At 43.4% G+C, this 12,578-nt stretch overlaps 1 long non-coding RNA gene and 1 pseudogene across 1 annotated transcript; both read right to left on the bottom strand.

Moving 5' to 3' along the window:
• Positions 1-6,018, bottom strand: part of LOC121838813 — a 46,503-nt pseudogene extending 40,485 nt beyond the window's left edge.
• Positions 6,019-6,508: 490 nt separating this feature from the next.
• LOC112265210 lies at positions 6,509-11,928 on the bottom strand. Its single transcript, XR_002955739.2, has 2 exons — positions 9,284-11,928; positions 6,509-9,219 (listed from the first exon to the last, which is right to left on the bottom strand). It is a non-coding gene; the product is annotated as an uncharacterized LOC112265210 (long non-coding RNA).
• Positions 11,929-12,578: the final 650 nt, after the last annotated feature.

Genomic DNA, 12,578 nt, shown 5'->3' on the forward strand with positions numbered 1-12,578 from the left:
CCAGAGCGACATACAGGAGCAATTAGTGTTAGATGCCTTGCTCAAGGGCGAATCGACCGACTTTTCACCTTGTCCTTTCGGTTACTGGTCCAACGCTCTTAATTTACTGCTAGGCTCCCTGCCATCTTACTTCATGTTTTTTGTTCATTTTTGAAAATATGATACAATGTAGTGTGATGTCATAGAGGATGTAATGTGATGTCATAGAGGATGTAGTGTGATGTCATAGAGGATGTAGTGTGATGTCAGAGGATGTAGTGTGATGTCATAGAGGATGTTGCAGGCCAGTGTTTGTGTTAGACCTGGCCAGTGCCTCGTGTTTGTGTTAGAAAGCGCCTGGTGATGCTGAATAGACCATGGATCTGACCAGCTGTCCAGTCCACTGATATGTGGACAAATGAAACAGTCTTTTCTTCAGGGGCAGTCAGGAGCAGGCCAGACAAAGGGTTAAAAGTGAAAGGCCTTTAGAGAGATTCCTCTGTGTAACAGACCACAACACAGAACAATCACAGAGCAGTGGTCTACACTGACAATGCATGTTCAACCATAGAACTGACTGATCCTGTGTTTGTGTGTTTGTCATCTTACTTTACCTGAAATTTACACGGATTTCCTCATTTGATTAGCTTTCAGATAGACTGTCCGTCACTACTTAATTGACCCTTAAAAGTTTTAAAACCAGTCTAATATCTCCACAAGAAGCTTTTACTACTAATAAGGATAAGCCTGTCCACTCCCTGAAACACTGGACAGCTTCTATTGACATGGAAACTTCACAGAGGAAAGCTTTAGAGGACTGTGTGAGTCATTACAGTGGTTGTTGTTGTTTGGCTCCCGAGTGGCGCAGCGGTCTAAGGCACTGCATCACTACAGTCCCTGGTTTGAATCCAGGCTGTATCACATCCGGCCATGATTGGGAGTCCCATAGGGCTGCGCACAATTGGCCCAGCGTCGTTAGTGTTTGGCCGGGGTAGGCCATCATTGTAAATAAGATTTTTTTCTTAACTGACTTGCCCAGTTAAATAAAGGTTAAATGTATTTTTTTTTTTAAATAGATTCCATTATAACCTTTCCACTTTGTTACCTCGAGCACCATACTTACTTGCGATAGTCAGGCGGGATCTTTGGCTTAGGATGGCTCCATATTTGTTCTGGGAGAGGCACTGATAAAACCCTCCGTCCGACCCTTCTCCATCTCTCCTGGCCTCCAGTATGTACAGTGAGCCGTTGGACAGGAACTGAAGTCGCTCGCTCTCAGCTAGCCTGACTCCATTCCTCAGCCATCTGATGACGATGGGAGGCTGTCCGTGGGCCACACAGTCCAGGACCACTGGATCCTTGGATATCACTGGGCTCGATGATGGAGAGTTCACTGAAACAAAAAACACCTGGAAAGAGAGAGGGGGGTGGGGTGAATTCGTGATATGGAAGGAGGGAAGAGGAGAGAGGCATGGAGGGGAAAGGGGTGGAAGGGAAGGATGGAGAGGAGTGCATTGATATGCCAGACCTGTCATGCCAAAGGAGAACCACTGGTCAGTAACAGACTTTGTGTATAACTCTTGTTTTTATTAACTGGCTATGCATTCATTGCACCCTTGATTAGTATTGGCATTACAGCAGTCCACTTTGTGTTTTACAGCAACTTTCTATAAACTATTCTATGTATCATACTTACAGAATGTTTCTCTTCCCATAGTCTATATACGGAATGTATTTGTCACCTATGAAAACTGTGTGATTGTTTGCATTCCTTCAATTAATAGCATACCACTGTCAGACGTAAGACAAATGGGTAGTCTACTTGACATATGAAGAGTGAGTTTGACCAGTGAAATCGGGTACCAGTGCATAGTCTAGTCATTGCTCAGGTTACTACAGTGTTAATGTAACCTACAAGAGATACTAAATTAAAATGTAAGTCAGTAAATTGTCAGTGTGAATTTGAAAACGTCGGTTAATTTGTATACGTATACACGATGTGTGGTCGGCGTCCGCGCGGAAATTAAAGGACTGGACAGGAGCAAAAAAAAATCGCAGTCACTCAAATCGGTCACTAATTTCCTCAAAGTCTCTGGTTAATCATATAATTGTACACATCATATTTGCGTTGCTATCCCTTTATGTTTAAAACTATCAAATTAAATTGTATTTGTCATATGCGACGAATACAACAGGTGAAAGACCTTACCGTGAAATGCTTACTTACAAGCCCCTAACTAACAATGCAGTTCAGGAAATAGAGTTCATTAAGAAAATAACACAATAAAATAACAATAATGAGGCTATATACAGGGGGTACCGGACCGAGTCAATGTGGGGGGTACAGGTTAGTCGAGGTAATTTGTACGTGTAGGTAATTTAGGGGTAAAGTGACTAGATCATAAACAGAGAATAGTGATTGTGCTTATTCTCGTGCGTGTCTTTGCCCGGTATAATATTGACCCATTGTGGTCACATTCTGTTGTCATCCAGTCTGGTACGGTTTATGGTCTGGTATACAGTCTGTGTTACACACACGGACCTCAAACACGTTCAGTTGCTGGGAAACTACTACTGACTAACACAAAATAATATACAGCAACAAAAGAAAATGATTTACCTGATAGTGGAATAAACAAAACAAAAAACAGAAAACATAGCTGGTACAGTTTCCTTTTGAAAATCGCCATTTATCCAATTTGTTCTGTCATTCTATAAATGAGGATAGCAGTTCCCCATCGTGCTTCAAGCTTCCCAAATTACGAATGACACCGGTGGTGCTACACGGGTTGTGACTCCTGAGCGGGGATTCGTCGACCCTCTCCCTCTGACCGCGCATGCGCTACCCGAGCCAAGGTTTCATCGATGGGCGGCGCTCTGTTGGTCTTGGAGCAGAGCAAATGTACTACTAAATGGTCTACTACTCTACAACTATAGAGAACAAGAAGCATCTCTCTCTCTCTTTCTCTGACAAAACACATAACACATTTGAGAAACAACTATCAACAAAGTGTGCAGGTTCCATAGATAATATGTCAGACAGTCTCTGAGCCCTACTCTTTATTTGAGTATTCCTTCATATTTGGAGTAGGCCTGGTCTTCTCTCAGGACTGGAACCATAACACCATTATATTTGTTGACTTCGCACCACATTGTACACAGAAATTGCAGGAAATATATTGGGTTAGATTTTGTATTGGTTATTATTACCAAAGGTCATTGGATATTAAACTCGTGATCAGGTCCTTCCCTATATGAGACAGCTGCTCTGTTTGAAGACAGAACTTGGTAATTATTAAGATATATTGATGGTAGCCAGTCTGCTGGCTTCCTACTGAATTCAGATATTGATCCAATAGACCTGTACCTGGAGAGGCGTGGCCTACCTGCTGGACCTGACTTCGTCCTACATGCTGAACACTGACTCCGTCCTACCTGCTGGACCTGACTCCGTCCTACCTGCTGCGCCTGACTCCGTCCTACCTGCTGCGCCTGACTCCATCCTACCTGCTGGACCTGACTCCGTCCTACATGCTGCACACTGACTCCGTCCTACCTGCTGCGCCTGACTCCGTCCTACCTGCTGCGCCTGACTCCGTCCTACCTGCTGCGCCTGACTCCGTCCTACCTGCTGACCTGACTCCGTCCTACCTGCTGACCTGACTCCGTCCTACCTGCTGGACCTGACTCCGTCCTACCTGCTGCGCCTGACTCCGTCCTACCTGCTGCGCCTGACTTCGTTCTACCTGCTGGACTTGACTCCGTCCTACCTGCTGCGCCTGACTCCGTCCTACCTGCTGGACCTGACTCCGTCCTACCTGCTGCGCCTAACTCCGTCCTACCTGCTGGACCTGACTCCGTCCTACCTGCTGCGCCTGACTAAGTCCTACCTGCTGGACCTGACTCCGTCCTACCTGCTGGGCCTGACTCCGCCCTAACTGCTGCGCCTGACTTCGTCCTACCTGCTGGACCTGAATCTGTCCTACCTGCTGCGCCTGACTCCGTCCTACCTGCTGCGCCTGACTCCGTCCTACCTGCTGACCTGACTCCGTCCTACCTGCTGACCTGACTCCGTCCTACCTGCTGGACCTGACTCCGTCCTACCTGCTGCGCCTGACTCCGTCCTACCTGCTGCGCCTGACTTCGTTCTACCTGCTGGACTTGACTCCGTCCTACCTGCTGTGCCTGACTCCGTCCTACCTGCTGGACCTGACTCCGTCCTACCTGCTGCGCCTGACTCCATACTACCTGCTGGACCTGACTCCGTCCTACCTGCTGCGCCTGACTCCGTCCTACCTGCTGCGCCTGACTCCGTCCTACCTGCTGCGCCTGACTCCGCCCTACCTGCTGGACCTGACTCCGTCCTACCTGCTGCGCCTAACTCCGTCCTACCTGCTGGACCTGACTCCGTCCTACCTGCTGCGCCTGACTCCGTCCTACCTGCTGCGCCTGACTAAGTCCTACCTGCTGGACCTGACTCCGTCCTACCTGCTGGGCCTGACTCCGTCCTACCTGCTGCGCCTGACTCCGTCCTACCTGCTGGACCTGAATCCGTCCTACATGCTGCACACTGACTCCGTCCTACCTGCTGGACCTGAATCCGTCCTACATGCTGCACACTGACTTCGTCCTACCTGCTGTGCCTGACTCCGTCCTACCTGCTGCGCCTGACTCCGTCCTACATGCTGCACACTGACTCCGTTCCTACCTGCTGCGCCTGACTCCGTCCTACCTGCTGCACACTGACTCCGTCCTACCTGCTGCGCCTGACTCCATCCTACCTGCTGCACCCTGACTCCGTCCTACCTGCTGCACCCTGACTCCGTCCTACCTGCTGCACCCTGACTCCATCCTACCTGCTGCACCCTGACTCCGTCCTACCTGCTGCACCCTGACTCCGTCCTACCTGCTGCACACTGACTCCGTCCTACCTGCTGCGCCTGACTCCAATCTACCTGCTGCACACTGACTCCGTCCTACCTGCTGCACCTTGACTCCGTCCTACCTGCTGCACACTGACTCCGTCCTACCTGCTGCACACTGACTCCGTCCTACCTGCTGCACACTGACTCCGTCCTACCTGCTGCACACTGACTCCGTCCTACCTGCTGCACCCTGACTCCGTCCTACATGCTGCACACTGACTCATGACACATGCATTGTGTCACATTAGGCTATAGGTGAAGATTTCCATTGATTAATTTTTTTTCTTTATGTTACCATACATTAGCAAGAAACTATATCACTTGCCTAGTTAAATAAAGGTAAACAATTATAATATTAATAATATCCAATGACACAGTTATTTAAAATGTTGACCAATGATTAATTTTGGGTGTTTGAGACAGTGAGCAGTATAAATGTCAGGAACCTACACATATAAATGGAATTTATATAACCTTAGCATTAAATGCAACGTTAAATATATATTGATTATCGAGCTGACCATTGATTAATTTATCATTCCTGCCCCACTCCAGTCAAGACCAATGTTCAGGATATAACACTGTCCTATTCATTCATTTACAAATCCTCTGTGTCATTAAGTGTCTAGTAACTAGCAACTCGAATCAGATACAGGCCATCTGTTAAAGTTTAAATCGGCTCCTCAACCCAATACACATCTACCCACCACTCAATGTATTAATGCTGTGTATAAATAGATAAAGCGCTATTTTACTGGTAAAACAAATTTGTTCATATATTCAAAATAGTGAATTCTCCACTATCCTGTACTAACAGGTGGTGACTCGTGCATTCCAAATGGCACTCTGTGGAACTCAAAAACAGCACTGTTTTTAAAATAACCTTTCTCTTATCATAATTCCGATGCAGTGCCTGCCACCATACAGTCCAAAAGACACTCTTGTAGAACTCACACATTGGTGTACGTTCTTCATTTCTTCACGCTGTCGTTGATTAGAACACATACAGCCCGAACAACACTCACTGTGTGGAGGAGGGTAGCACAGCACAGGCCGGGCTCCTCACCCTCACGGCCAGGGTCAAGAGGTCAGGGTTCAGGCTGGGAGAGGTCATGACCAATAGAAGTAAAGGTCATTAACATGTTATGAATATGTTCGAGGGCCTGGGAACGGAGAGACGTGACCAAACAGACTTCGTTCTGATTGGTCAAGAGGCAGTGTGGGTGGAGTAGGGGAGGCCCCCTCTCCTCCAGTGACTCCAGGAGTCATTCGATGGGTTGAGGTGACCTCTAACCTTTTTGGGGTCGGGGGCTTGAGGTTGACCCCCCCAGCTCTGCCATATTGTCAATGAAAAAGAACAAATCGGATAAAAGATCTATACAGTAGGAGGGAGGAATGTTCAAATCTTTGTCGCTCTGCCAGTTTCTGGTCATTATCAAAGGGGACACAGAGGACATGCTCAGTATGCTATCATCAAATAGTGTTGTCTCTGTAGGACAGTCTTTCAATCAGTATTATATGTATGCGTTTGAAATAGAATACTGTGGATCTGTGTACGTCAACTTTACCATTTCAAAAGGAAGCAAACGTGATAAAGATCAAGATTCTTTAAAAAAAAAGAAGTTTATTGGCTTTTAAAACCACTTTAAAAATCTCACCAGTGAGTACTTTCCATTGAAAAAAAAAAGAAACATGAATGTTTTGTTTTGCCATATTAACAAGCTACTGTACATATGACACATTACACCAGACAACAACAGAGGGAGGGAGCTTCTTCTACTGGTAGGAATGAACAGGATAGTCAAACTGAGTTGGTACTGGCTCAGGGTCAGTCAGAACTCACAACGTACAGAGTAGAGTCACTGCTTGATGGAACCATAGAATCATTAGAACTCATTCTAATTCTATAGTTGGAACTCGTGTACATCTAAAGATGGAGGTGCATTTTCCCTCATTCAAAGATTTAATTCAAATATCAGTGCCTTATAGTAATAATGCCAAAAATCTTGATTTTTTTTTTTAACAACATATTTCTTTACAAATGCTACATTAAAAAAAGTATGTAAAAATAAAAACATAAATCCATCATTAACGAAACAGCTCCATACAAACAGAACAATATTAACTTATATTAAGTAAACAGCCCACAATGTAAAATAATGTAACTTACTGTAATTAAGTTAACTACAGTAACACTGCCAGTCAGATACTACAGTAACACTGCCAGTCAGGTACTACAGTAACACTGCCAGTCAGGTACTACAGTAACACTGCCAGTCAGGTACTACAGTAACACTGTCAGTCAGGTATTACAGTAACACTGTTAGTCAGGTACTACAGTAACACTGCCAGTCAGGTACTACAGTAACACTGCCAGTCAGGTACTACAGTAACACTGCCAGTCAGGTACTACAGTAACACTGCCAGTCAGGTATTACAGTAACACTGCCAGTCAGGTACTACAGTAACACTGCCAGTCAGGTACTACAGTAACACTGTCAGTCAGGTATTACAGTAACACTGTCAGTCAGGTATTACAGTAACACTGTCAGTCAGGTACTACAGTAACACTGCCAGTCAGGTATTACAGTAACACTGCCAGTCAGGTATTACAGTAACACTGCCAGTCAGGTACTACAGTAACACTGCCAGTCAGGTACTACAGTAAAACTGCCAGTCAGGTACTACAGTAACACTGCCAGTCAGGTACTACAGTAACACTGCCAGTCAGGTACTACAGTAACACTGTCAGTCAGGTACTACAGTAACACTGCCAGTCAGGTACTACAGTAACACTGTCAGTCAGGTACTACAGTAACACTGCCAGTCAGGTACTACAGTAACACTGTCAGTCAGGTACTACAGTAACACTGCCAGTCAGGTATTACAGTAACACTGTCAGTCAGGTACTACAGTAACACTGCCAGTCAGGTACTACAGTAACACTGCCAGTCAGGTATTACAGTAGCACTACCAGTCAGGTACACAGAGCCAGCCCTTACCACAGCAGACAGTGGTTACCTTAATAAGTGTGCGTTCGAAAAGGCACCCTATTCCCTATATAGTGCACTACTACAGTTCTGACCAGGTAAAAAGTAGTGTACTATATAGGGAATAGGGTGCCATTTTGGAGGCACCTAACAATTCAAAGTAGTAGGATAGAAATCATGAACACGTGCACGCCTACGTACTACAGTCATTTTTTAACATAATGAAACATGTAGGTTTTTAAACATTTAAAAAAAAAAAATTCATTTTAAACATTTAATTTTTCCTTAACGCTTAGATTATATTCTCGTGGATGAGAATGAGTAAATCTCACTGAGATCATTATTAATGCACTTTTTTTTTGTTTTTTTTGCTACATGACAATTACAGTAGTCATTTTCTACATGACAATTCTTTCTTAGATCATAAAAAATATTTTTTTTTTTGTTGTGTTTGTTGTTGTTGTTGTTGTTGCGGGCCTTCATTTCGTCATTCCCTCGTGACATGTGTCCGTTATAAGGTTTGTGACAAAGCCATGTTTCATAGCATAGAAATTTAGTGCAATAAAAAGTGAACCTACAAAGTTTGTTTGTTGAAAACATGAACACAATGTCTATAGAATCGATGATGTTGCAGAAATGTTTGCAACCAGCTATATATATATATATATATATATATCATATAACTCTTGTTTTTTTTTTTCTTCTTATCAATAAACCATGCTATTGTTCTCGCTCAGAGCACACATCAGAGACCTATTATTATCATTATTATTATAATAATTACCTTTGAAAGGAAAGTCAAAACACATCAGCAAACCAGAGACCAAACAGACAGCATTACTTTTTACAAATACATTGAGGAGCCGGAAATGCAACACACAACACACAGTCTCTATTATCTTGACTAATATACATTTAGCTTTTTTTCTTCTCCTTTATATGGCACATAGACTTACTTAGCTAGAATGATGGCCATAATATAGTAGTCTTTTTTTTCTTCTTGATGCCTTACATTTCTATGTATCTACCCTATTTACAAGTTAATGGAGCTTTAATTTTGACTATGACTTTTACCACAATAACAATAGCCAAAATTCAAGCAAATCATCCTATTATAATCACATAGCTGGCTGGCTAGCAGTGATGGTTTCAACAACATGCTGTCTGGCCCAGTTTTGCCTAAGCAAACAACAAGGACCTCCGCCATTTCATATACGTTACATGCTGTCTGGCCCAGTGTTTCCTTAGCAACAACAAGGACCTCCGCCATTTCATATACGTTTACATGCTGTCTGGCCCAGTGTTTCCTAAGCAACAACAAGGACCTCCGCCATTTCATATACGTTTACATGCTGTCTGGCCCAGTGTTTCCTAAGCAACAACAAGGACCTTTGCCATTTCATATACGTTACAACAAGGACCTCCACCATTTCATATACGTTTACATGCTCTCTGGCCCAGTGTTTCCTAAGCAACAACAAGGACCTTCGCCATTTCATATACGTTACAACAAGGACCTCCACCATTTCATATACGTTTACATGCTGTCTGGCCCAGTGTTTCCTTAGCAACATGCTGTACATGGATTTTCGAAGCTTCTCCTCTTTTCTTTTCTCTCCTCCAAAATGAAACAAAACTTATACAGTGTGTTCCAAATGGCACCCTATTCTCTAAATAGTGCACTACTTTAGACCAAGGTCCTATGTGTCCTGGTCAAAATCAAGTGCACTATATAGAGTGCCATTAAGGACGTACAACAAGTTATATCTGTTTCTTTTCACTGATAACATAAGTCTCTAGGAGTGCATGGATGATTACAAATCCCATGTATAACAACCTCCTACGATATTACAACTTCTAACGTAAAATTCGGTTATTTTTAAACAACTGCTTTTCTTTGGTATGGAAATAAGGCCGGATCTCCGGGAAAGACAATCACGATTCGTTTTGTATCTAGATCTTAAGTTGACATCATCAAACTCCAGAAACCAAATCTATGCAACTATCTTCGCAGCCTCTGTTGCCTTCAATGACATATTTAGCCATCGCCATACCATTTATATAACCATGCGTCCCAAATGGCACCCTATTCCCTATGTAGTGCACTACTTTAGACCATGGCCCATAGCTAAATGGCACCCTATTCCCTATGTAGTGCACTACTTTTGGACCAGGGCCCTGATCAAAAGTAGTGCACTATAAAGGGAATAAGGTGATATTTGGGACGTTGACAATATTTTTTTCAAGCCTGTGAGAAACACACCATGGCCACTAAAAGGTGTGTCTGCCTGTTCCGACACTACTGTCCATCTACAACTGATACTGAGTAAGGGCACACTCAATGTGGGTTGTTTTATACAGTATGGATGCATTAAGTGACCCTGCAAATAAACAAAGGAACCATAAGAAATAGTATTGAAAACATGATCAGAGTTTAAACAGCTGCCTTGATATGAACAGTGAAGCTCTGGTTCTAGATCCAGAATCTGTTTGGTTCTAGAATCGCTTCTAGAATGTGCAGATTCTATGTACTACTATACTATTATATACAGTCTGTCTGTAAAGATGGTGTAAGGCCTTGGACTTATCAATAAGAAATAAGGCAGTCAAGTTTGTTGTTGCTTCCCTTCCTAGGAGTGACATATTGTTTCTTCCCCAGATAGACTACCAGCACTAGCAAATCATCTAATCTTCCTCCCATTTCCACATATTGAACGGTACAAGTAGCATAGGCTTTGAGATTTAAGATTTCACTGTGGGATAACGCTGTTCAGATATGAACCAGTACAATTGATTTGGTATAATGATAATGTATGATAAAGATAATGTCTTAAATTCAGCACCTGGTAGCTCCCGGATGGTTGCTACCCATTTAGTGTTTGGATATGGCAAGGCAATGTAATGCGCATGTCATTAAGTTGCCTAATATGTCCAATATTGTATTTTTCGGTTTGGATTCACTTTTGAAACACACTCTTCTAAAACAGGATACAACATCTCACAGAAAACATTTTTTGGTGAAGTTCATTTTTGATTGTGTGATAGTGTGTGATACGTGTGATTGTGTGTGTCAGAGTGTATTAAGTGATGTATTAGGTGATTTCAGAACATATTGCATTGTTGAATGAGTAGACAATTAAAATGTAAGATAAGGTTTAACTTTGTGGTATTCATCAAACCTTGAGAAATCTTATCCCTTTCAACAAGTCTGCCACTGAAATGCCTACGCGGGTCCTGGCCAAAAGGCGGGCCCTGGCCAAAAGGCGGGCCCTGGCCAAAAGGCGGGCCCTGGAACAAAAGCAGTGTACTATGTAGGCAAAATATGCATCCATTCATTTTCAGATGCAGCCCATTGTCTCACGGGACTGCTTTAAAATACCATCTAATACTTGAAATGCACTCATTTTTGATCTCATTGGAAGGTGAAATTAAGTGGTACTGTGAATCCGGTAACAACAAAAAACAGTGCTATAAAGCAGCATGTCAGTAGGAGAGGGTTAGGCTAACAGTGCTATAAAGCAGTGTGTCAGTAGGAGAGGGTTAGGCTAACAGTGCTATAAAGCAGCATGTCAGTAGGAGAGGGTTAGGCTAACAGTGCTATAAAGCAGTGTGTCAGTAGGAGAGGGTTAGGCTAACAGTGCTATAAAGCAGCATGTTAGTAGGAGAGGGTTAGGCTAACAGTGCTATAAAGCAGCATGTTAGTAGGAGAGGGTTAGGCTAACAGTGCTATAAAGCAGCATGTTAGTAGGAGAGGGTTAGGCTAACAGTGCTATAAAGCAGCATGTCAGTAGGAGAGGTTAGGCTAACAGTGCTATAAAGCAGCATGTCAGTAGGAAGGATTAGGCTGGCACTTTTCACTGGACAAATGGCCAAGAGTCCAGAAGTTTTTTCCCCAACAAACAGTAATAAATAAACAGATATACAGAGCATTCGGAAAGTAGTCAGACCCCTTGACCTTTTCCACATTACATTACAGCCTTATTCTAAAATGGATTAAATAAAAAAATGTTCTCATCAATCTACACACAATACCTTATAATGACAAAGTGGAAACAGGGTTGTTTTTTTTGTGCAAATTTATAAAATAAAAAAAACAGAAATATGTTATTTACATAAGTATTAAGACCCTTTGCTATGAGACTCGGAATTGAGCTCAGGTGCATCCTGTTTCCATTGATCATCCTTGAGATGTTTCTACAACTTGATTGGAGTCCAACCTGTGGTAAATTCAATTGATTGGACATGTTTTGGAAAGGCACACACCTGTCTATATAAGGTCCCACAGTTCAAAGTGCGAGTCAGAGCAAAAACCAAGCCATTAGGTATAAGGAATTTTCTGTAGAGCTCCGATACAGGATTGTGTCGAGGCACAGGATCTGGGGAAGCATACCAAAAAATGTCTGCGCATCCAAGGTCCCCAAGAACACAGTGGCCTCCCATCATTCTTAAATGGAAGAAGTTTGGAACCACCAAGACTCTTCCTAGAGCTGGCTGCCCGGCCAAACTGAGAAATCAGGGGAGAAGGGCCTTGGTCAGGGAGGTGACCAAGAACCCGATGGTCGCTCCGACAGAGCTCCAGAGTTTCTCTGTGGAGATGGGAGAACCTTCCAGAAGGACAACTTTCTCTGCAGCACTCCACCAATCAGGCCTTTATGGTAGAATGGCCAGACAGAAGCCACTCCTC

Source organism: Oncorhynchus tshawytscha, linkage group LG01, assembly GCF_018296145.1.
Source record: "Oncorhynchus tshawytscha isolate Ot180627B linkage group LG01, Otsh_v2.0, whole genome shotgun sequence".
Classification (NCBI taxonomy): Eukaryota; Metazoa; Chordata; class Actinopteri; order Salmoniformes; family Salmonidae; genus Oncorhynchus; species Oncorhynchus tshawytscha.